Raw genomic sequence first — 10,554 nt, forward strand, 5'->3', positions numbered from 1 at the left:
GAGTGATATAGTTGTTGTTTTTTTTAACAATAAAAAGAAACTTCCAGTTATGTTAAAATGTGTGTTAATATTAATTTAAAAGCAGCAGTAATAGAACCTGAATTAACTACTCATTATGACTGTTGGAATTTCACTGAAATTCCAACCCAGTCAAGAGATATACAGATACAAATAAGGGACTACTTTGTCTCTGTGATTCTCTTCCACTTGACTTTTCTTGAGGTATCAATCCTTGCAGCCATTGTCGGTGACAGCGGCAGGGAATTGGCTTAATCTATGGAGGGTTTCGCAGGATGTGCGAGAGTACTGCAGTGACGGATTTAGAATGTGGCAAAGTCCCACATTGACACAATGACCGTGCTGCTTTAACCTCTTAAGGACCAAACTTCTGGAATAAAATGGAATCATGACGTGTCAGACATGTCATGTGTCCTTAAGGGGTTAAAGGGATAATGCGTGATGTCGTCCTGGAATCGTGCCTCCAGGATGACTGTCCAATCCAGTGCTTCTCATAGAGAAGCTTTAGGCACCTTCGGTTACACGTGTGCACTCACCAGACCTCCAGCACACCTATAATCCATTTTAGGTAAGACTCTTCTTTTACCTTATGGGTCTTTTTATTCCCATACAATTAGATTTATATCTAATTTTATATTATTTTTTTTTAGTATGTCTAATCTTTATCCCAAGAATAGTAAGTCTGGCCTGGGCACATTGTACATTTTATGAGCGAGCTATGCAACCTGCAGCTTCTAAGATCGAATTTCTTTACCCTTACTAAGCAACCTACTGATTGAGGGTGGGTTGCTTGAACACCGGCATACAGGGATCAAGGCTCTGGCAGCATTTTTACTATTAACGTTTATATAGAGCCAATATATTTGCAGCGCTTTGCAATCAGAGAGGGGATGTTTAGAGGTGGAAAGGCCTTGCTCAAACGAGTAGCGAGTTTTTATAGTTCTTTAACCCCTTAAAGACCAAACTTCTGGAATAAAAGGGAATCATGACATGTCATGTGTCCTTAAGGGGTTAACGGTAGTTCTGTGTGGTGCAGCAGCCTGAGAGTTGGGGATATCTTTAAATTTGAGTTAGACACATACGAGACAATGTTTCACCAAACATGGTTGGTTTTAATGTTTCACCAAAATGTAATCAGCTGAGGACATAACCATTCAATAAGAATATACATGCCAAATCCTTTCTTAACAGCTTCAACAGATGTGGTTGTAAATGTATGCAGGGGTGCAATACCACCTCCCTAGAATTTTGAATGCTGACTTCCGAAATTTGGAAGGTGAGGGAGAGGAACTAGAGTTCAGTAGATCCACAACCTTTGATATGCCCAGAGCTGGCTGGCTGGTCACATTAATGCCCTCCAAGTGGTGGGTGGCTGTGCACGAAGAAAGAGCAGGCACCTACTTACCCATTTGGCAGGTGCCTATTCTGCTCAAATACAGTGTCTGGTGGTGGGAGGCTGTAGCTGGGCGGCGAGAGAGCTGTAATATTTGTGCTCTTTCAGCACTGCTCCCTCTGTGATGTAGGTGGGTTATGATGTCACTCCGGTCCTGGCATCACTAAACTGGAAACAATGCAATAAGACCATGAAGATGACAGCAGCCATACTAGACCCCAGGGAAAGGACCCACTCCATCAATCCCAAAGGTATGGAGCTTGGGTGGACTAAAATAATAAACATGAACTGTGAGCGTGTCTGTCTGTGTCCACTGTGTGTAACTATTGTGTGTATTATATTTTCATTTTGTGAATTTTATACTTCAGATTAGTAGTTCATACACTCCTCCTTACATACACAATATTCACATTGGGTCATATTGTAAGATTATTATTTACTACATTTAATCAGGCTTGTTCTCCAATATATGATTAAAATATCAGTGTCTACATGTTTCATTTGGCATTTAAATCAATAGAAATTACTTTCTCAAGGTAGGTGGTGCTAACAAATTTATTTTATTTTTTTTTCTGCAAGGGTACTTCTCCATAAAATGTTGACAAACACTGCAGTAGATGATGAGCTCTGATAACTGTCAAGCAATCACATTATTGAAAAATAGATATAATGCAGAGGGTCAGGTCAATAACTGTATTTCACCATCACCAGTGGCAGAGGTACAAGGGTTGCAGATGTCATAAGTGCGATCAAGCCCTGGAGTTCCATCTGTTCGGATGTATAGGGACAGGGGCAGCTCTGTTACCATGAGAGAGTCTGGAGAATCATTTAGGACAATGTACACCGCTGCTCCAGATGCAGCTTTCTCTACAGGATTCTTCATTTCAGTGCTTTCCACGCCTTATCCTCACAGCTCCCAGTGCCAGAGGCCTAGCTATCAAAAAAGAAGCAATAGGGTGAAATAAGTCATTTAGAGAAAGACAGAATGTGGGAGGAGGAAGAATTTGGAGAAAATTGAAGAAGGCAGGAGTGAATATGGAGTGGGACAGAAAGTGAAGACGGGAGAATTTGGAGATTTATAGATTGCAAGATCTTGCTTATCTTGGTTTATATTTACAAAGGCTACAGGGAATGGTCCCAAGAACTTGCAATCAAACTTCTTAGCATTTTTAAAAAATATTTACATGAATAATTTAAGTAAAATTAAAGACAGAAACACATTTAAAGTGCTTGTCTTGGTTTTCTTATGCAATAGCTTGCATTCTAACTCAAGTTAGAATTTCTGTTTTTAATCTTTGCCTATATTATATAGGGCCATAGCTGTTGTACCACCAGCTGGCCCCCGGGGTTGCCGACCTCTCAACTATCACCTCATACCAGACTTAGCCCCCCACAAGAGCTCCTCGGCACAGCGGGCACTCAAGGGACTCCCCAGTCCATAAGACCCAACTCCCAAAGAGCTTACCAACCAACCTCTGCACCCGATAAGTCGGACAGGGCGCCTCAACATGCCCGCTCTATCACCAGCTACACCTCCTAAAGCACAAGCCACATGACCCCTTAGCCACCCACAGTCCAGTCTGGCCGGGCTCACAGCAATGTTGAGCACCGTCCTCCAGATCACCTAGAGTTGGAGGCTACTGCTATCCGACCTAAGGCAGCCTGGTCAATAATGTCACCGTAGCATGTCGGCACACCATCCTGGGCACCACAACGATGGGCGGGTATTCCCCTGGGTGAGTATCCTGACAGCCTTCTCATATGCTCCCTGGAAAGGTAAGAAGAGAACCTCCACAGTGTAAGCGACGCCTCCCATGCAGTGGCCGGATACATAGGGTCGAGAATGTAACCAAAGTCCAGCAAACGAAGGCTCACAAATGGTAATTTGTAGTTTAAAACTTGCACATTGAAACTAGAAAACAAGTGACCGGGATAACCCCCCTGGTTTTGGAGGGGAGGAGGGGCCGCACCACGATCTCTCTGGTTATCGTTGCAGGTTAAGAGCGACATGCACCTTCATACCGGGATGTTTCATACAACACGAGCAGATGTTCTCCAACTTCAGCATTAGGCCGCAGGCTCATGTTCGCAAGTAGGCCTGAGAAATCAGAGTCCATATTTGTGGGGTATTCAGCCTCCAACTGGTCTCCCTGTAATGCATGCTTATTCTCCTATTCAAATATAATCGTTAGAGGGGCAGATGGTTGGTCTGTGTGTGGTAAATTAATGTTTATTCAGGCTCAGGACTGGAGCTGCATTAGATGGCTTCCTTTTAGCTCGACGGTCCTGCCCCGCCCCTTGTGAAACACATTTTATCCTGATAGGTGTACTCCTATTTAATGTTGATGTAGTGATTCTTAAAGGGTTTGTGTATGTTGACTTTAAGCAGACGTCTTCTGTATGCTAGCTATAAGTTGGCATGATAAAATTCTCCTTTTGTCCTGATCTTGTCATGGGAGGGGTCTCCTGTCACTCCAGGAGGATAGAGATTGCTAAGTAAGATATTTGAAGGCTCTTTTTGAGACCATGTATTCCTATTGGAGGCTTTCTTTTTATGCTGGGAGTAGACACTGCCGGATATGGTAGTTGTAGGCTCATGCTGAGTCAAGGTATCTTCTATTCTAGCAAACTATTACATGCATCACTTTGAGACCACTGTCTTTTTAAAAAAGCTTTAGCTCACAGGGATGCCCGTTATCACCCCTATTATTTAACCTTGCCATAGATCCCCTCTTGCGAGCCATTGAATCAATGCGGGGCTTCAAGGGCATCCCATTGGGAGATGTCACTATGAAGGCCTCAGCCTTTGCCAATGACATACTCCTATATACCTCGGAGCCGACTTCCTCCCTACCACCTATCCTTGACCTACTTGACAAATTCCATGCCCTGGCAGGACTCAAAGTTAACTGGTCGAAATCCAGTGCACTACATCTGGGGAGGGGACCGCCTCCTAGGCTGCCAAGGGATGTCCCACTGAAATGGCAAACCTCGGCCTTACAATATCCAGGGATCAAGATCCCAAGAAACATTGACCAACTGTACAAACTGAACATTCCTCCTGTTCTCTCCTCCATCTTTAATGAATTGGAACACTGGCACAAATTGCCACTCTCATACATAGGACGGGCCAATCAATAAACTAGTTAGTTTCCCAAAGCTACTATACCCACTTCAAGTACTCCCAGTCTTACGCTCAAAAAAAGATGAATGCCTTCTAAACCAAAAATTGAGGCACTTCCTCTTGCAGGGATCGAGGGCCAGGCTGAGCCCAACTAAACTTTACCAAACCAAATGCAATGGAGGACTTAATCTCCCGAACGCCAGTGAATATAGTATGGCGGCTCAACTCCGGCATGCGCTCGATTGGATCCAATCGCAGTCACGATACTCAGACCTAGCCCTGGAAACCTTTCTGGCGCAGCCGTATTCCCTGCCAATGCTCCTACACACACCAAACAACCTACTTTCGGATGAAATTCTCTCAAACCCTCTCTTGGCTGTCACGACTAAAGCCTGGAAGATGGCTCGAGCCAGCTTGGGGGCAAGTCCGCTATGCTCCATACACCTACCCCTGCTCCAGAACCCCGGGTTCCAGGACTGATCTAGCACATACCCATTCACAATGTGGTCAAGGCGGGGTCTCTGAGTTCCTTTTTAGATTTTGACACAAACAAATTTATCAACATGGGGTGCCCTCAGGGGGCGCTTCCCGGACCTTCCCATACCCTGGTATGCATACTTCCAAGTACGACACTATTTTCACAAAGTCAGTAAACGCCTCATACCCTCCAACTGGAGTAACTCTCTGGATCGTCTTATGTACCACAAACCCAGCATTTTACTCCATCTCTACCCTCTATGCCCTTCTCCGATACACACCCGATTGGAACACACTAAAAACAGGTCTGGGGAAATGGAAGACTCATTTCTCCGACATCACACCTAAGAACATACTCAACTCACACTACACTCAAAGTCAACTACTCCCCATGGTTTCGTATCGAGACATGTTCCTGAAAACCACACACTACGCATACTTCACGCCTCATCGACTGCATCTCATGGCAAGGAAGGACTCCTCTACCTGCTTTAAATGCAACCACAACAAAGCAGATATGTATCACTGTCTGTGGGAGTGTCCCATTATCCAGACTTTCTGGAGAGAGTTTACACAATACTTAACGAACAACAACATACCATTGAATCCCAGTTTCCTACTGTTGGGATCCGTACGCGGTGACCCCATACCTAATAGACGCTTCTCTATGATCATAGCAGCGGTGAGCCGCAAAACCATTCTTCAGGTTTGGAACCAGCCGGGCAGTCCCAACACTCACTTTATTCTTAACCAAACTTAAGTTCCTTTTTAAAATGGAATGGCTTCATACCCTAACCAACAAGGAACTTCTGGTGAAAAAGATTTTTCTCACGTGGAAATGGTACATTTCTACGCTTGACACCTCCTTCCAGGGCCGCCACCAGAAATTTTGGGGCCCCTAACTGAGCTCAGGGTCTGGGCCCCTGGGGGCCCGCCTCCAAATCCCGCCCACAGGAATACACACAGACACAAACACATTCACTGATACAAAAGGACACAGATACACACACACACACACACACACACACATACTGATACGCATATAGGCATACATACTGAGACATACACACATATACAGACACACAGGCGTACATAGTGACAGACACATCCTAACATACATACATACAGACAGACATGCATAAGGACATACAGACACAGACAAATTCATAATGACAGACAGACATTCATACTGACATACACACATTCATACACACATAATGACATGCATACAGACATGCATACATTCATACTGGCATACAGACACTGACATCCATACATACACACATTCATAATGACATACAGACATACATTCATACTGGCATACATACATTCATACAGACAGACAGACATACACACATTCATAATGACATGCAGACATACATACACTGACATTCATACACACATAATGACAGACATACATAGTTACATACATACATTCATACTGGCATACATACATTCATACAGACACTGACATCCATACATACACACATTCATAATGACATACAGACATACATTCACTGACATTCATACACACATAATGACATGCATACAGATAGACATACATGCATACATTCATACAGACACACATTCATAATGACATGCAGACATACATACACTGACATTCATACACACATAATGACATGCATACAGATAGACATACATGCATACATTCATACAGAGAGACAGACACACATTCATAATGACATGCAGACATACATACACTGACATTCATACACACATAATGACATACATACAGACATACATAGTTACATACATACATTCATACAGACACTGACATCCATACATACACACATTCATAATGACATACAGACATACATTCACTGACATTCATACACACATAATGACATGCATACAGATAGACATACATACATTCATACAGACAGACAGACACACATTCATAATGACATGCAGACATACATACACTGACATTCATACACACATAATGACATGCATACATACACACAGACAAACACACAGGCAGACATACACACAGACATGCATACAGACAGACAGACATGCATACAGACACACAGACAGACATACACACACACAGACATACATACACACAGACAGACATGCATACAGACATACATACATACACAGAAAGACATGCATACAGACATACATACACACATACAGACAGACATGCACACAGACTGACATGCACACACACAGCTCATTTTCCAGCTACCCTCCTGTTTCTTACCTTGTCTTTGCAGGAGGGTGGCTGGGGCTGATGGGACTGGCAGTCGGCTGGCTCTCCCTCTTCATTGCCAGGCGCAGGCTCCTCCCGCGCGGAGTGAGCTGGGAGGAAGTGACCACTTCCTCCCAGCAGCACTTGCGCTGCGGCAGCATTTTTTTTTTTAAAGGGGCCTGGTCGCGCTATACCACGGCCACAGCACTGACCGGGCCCCTGAAGATATGGGGCCCATCGGGTGTCCCTAAGTGCATGGGCCACCCGATGGGCCCCATCAGCGTGTGGGCGCCGGTGCAGATCCGCCGCTACACGTGGGGCCCGGGCGGCCGTTATGGTTGTCACCCCCTGATGGCGGCCCTGCCTCCTTCCAATCTAGAGTTAGAGCAACTTTGGAGTACACGGCATGGTTCTCAACCGAGGTGGTGACGGGAAGGGTCCATTGGGCGTGCTGCCCAGTGCCACTTATCCATAAACCTATACATGGCTCCTGGGGGGTGGGGATGTCCAGTGGACCGGTAATTGTAAATAGTTATTGACGTTGGAAAAATCTGAGGGGAGGGAGGGGTGAAAGGCAAACCTATATAGATTCAGGGGATGCAGAACAATCAAAGCAAGGTAGACATAAATAGCACACGATGACTAGATAAACATACCTAAAGCAAATCTGTTAAATGTAGTAAAGCAGCTAAATTTGTATGACCAATACAAAATGTCATTCTGACATGTACCGCCGACTACATAACCACTCTTTCATTGCTCTACCAACTCAACACACTCAGATTCTGATCACTCCCCACGATAAAAACAGCTAACAAAGCCCTTGAACAACACTGCAACAAACACAACCCCACTCCAACACAACATGTTGAAAGCAACACTCCCCAAGGTTATTTGCTTGTTTTTTTTCTGTTATTGTTCTCCTTTGACTACAAAAAACTAAACTGGCAGAGAGCAACCATGTCAACCACAACAACAGGAAGAAAAACCTCAACAAAATAACTCTCTACTGTCTTTTTCTTTCTGTAATATATAATTGACATGTACTATCATATGGCTTTTGCATAAGCCTAAAAATGTTACTTTACCATACGATCTGCCATTGCAAAAATAAAGATAAAAAAACAAAAAAACTTTAGTTCATCTGTAAATTTTGGGCCACTAACTTTGGACGCAGCTAACAGAGGGAACGCTCAGGTGTCGAAATATTTAACCCCTGCTTGTACCTTTAATGCATGACGGTCGATGCCGTCAAAAAACATTCCGCATCCCATAAACACTTCATCTTGCCGAAGTGCTTTATGGGTGACTAGAATCCTAGTTTAACCCCAGTTTATAAAAGTGCCGATTTCTATGAGAAACATGTACTTTTATACATTAACCAGGGAATATTTCCCTGGTTGTAAAACAACCAAGGAGGTCTGCAGCATCCTTCCGTCCTCTCCAATGAACAGAAGCGGCAGTCACGCTCTACTTGAGTGCGTCTGTCTCCTCCCAGACAGACATCAGATCAGACCAGACCAATAAAAATAGGGTTATTTCCAGTGAAGAGACAACGTTTTTTCCGGGGGAAAAAAAGGGGAGGTGGCTGTGGCTGCAGCTCATAAGATAAACTTTGCAAGGTTGTTTACAATATACTACAATGGATACATGCATTAAAAAAAACAATGCATTTATTTGTATATCTACTAACCAATGATTTTCTTATTAATTTTTTTGCCCATTTTGGCAGTGGGGTGTTCCTTCAAAGACCTGCATGGCATGGCAGCAGTCGTTAGGGGTTAACGTTTGCCTCTTTGGCCATTTGAAATATTGCAAAGTATGGAGTAATGTCCCCTTCCAAGGCCCCAGAAAATTATGCAGGGTTATTTGCTAAAGTGCAAATTAAAAATGAATTACAACTACAGTAGCCAAAAATGAAGCAATGCTGACTGGGAGAAATTCTAATTTGGCTAATCTGGTCTTAATAGTTCATGGTAAAATTTGAAATTCACTTTGAATTCCCACTTTAGTGAATAACTCTGATCAGTGGCGTATATACCTCAGTCGCAGGGGTTGCAGCTGCGACCGGGTCAGTCACACCAGGGGGCCTGGCTGCCCTGCAACCGGGTGCCTGCCACCATGTGTTGCGGCCCCCGCCGTGCGGTATAATTGCTGGGCCACATGTGAAGGGGTCGATCGGGTGGCCCATGTTGTTGGGGCCACCGAATGGAAATGAATATCATCATCAGAGTGGGCCCGGTAAAAGCGCGACCGGGCCCCCTCTGATGATGGCAGATGCTGGGAGGAAGTGACTGCCCCGGTCACTCCTCCCAGCAACCACCGGGAGACGCACGGGAGGAAGGAGAGGGAGTCAGAGTGGGAACTCTGACTCCCATCAACCTGAGCCACTGGACACCAGGGAAGTCACCCTCCTGTACCTAAAAGGTAGGTAATAGGAGGGTGACTAAAATATTTTACATGTGTGTGTCTCTTTATGTATGTATAGAGGGGTAGGTGGAATATCAGTAATTGTAATTATATTATGGGCTGCTGAAACTTCCCAAAAAACAGAGTTTCTTCTTATCTGGTAGTACGATGCACGTAGATCGTAGGATCAGGGAGCAGCGCCTGTGATGGAATTCCCACGCTCAGAGCGATATGGAGGAGGGAAGGAAAAAGACACGGATATAGTGTAGTATGTTGCGATCTTAAGTGATGGTAAGTGAAGGAAAAGGAATTGCACTTGCAATTTTCTGGAGCCTATACTTTGATAAAGCCTCTTTGCAGGAGAAACATGTTAGTGTTTTTTAAAGCTGTTTTAAGTTACTGATTTTTTTTTGTCTCCAATAAAGATAGCCCATGTATGCTATTGGAACCTCCAAGCCTATCCTTTTATTCTATTTTAATTTTATTTTTTTAAATAATATAATTCCTTTCAACTCTCTCCAACACCCCCACTGGAGGACTCGTGGAGTGATATCCTTGGTGGGGATCATACCACCTACGCCTACATATATTGAGCAATATATTGAATATCCTATTTGCTTTTCACTTGTTAGTATACCTCAATTTTTTCTCATTTTATTTTTATTATTCAGAGAGCATTATTTTGTGTTTCTATCCTCATTTTTTATTTTTTTTTATATATCACCAACTATCTGAATACCGGCATTCTGCCATGTGTGTCTAAATGGGGTGGCGGTGGGGGGGGTCTCCATGGATTGTGTGTAGTCACTGACTCTGATATTTAATTACTTTCACACTAAGCTTCCAACTCAGTATTCCTACGAGAACCAGCAAGGAGATGGTCTGGAGCTCGCACTATGTGGATTTACATTTCCATAG

This window comes from Pelobates fuscus, chromosome 5 (assembly GCF_036172605.1).
Source record: "Pelobates fuscus isolate aPelFus1 chromosome 5, aPelFus1.pri, whole genome shotgun sequence".
NCBI classification, from domain to species: Eukaryota; Metazoa; Chordata; class Amphibia; order Anura; family Pelobatidae; genus Pelobates; species Pelobates fuscus.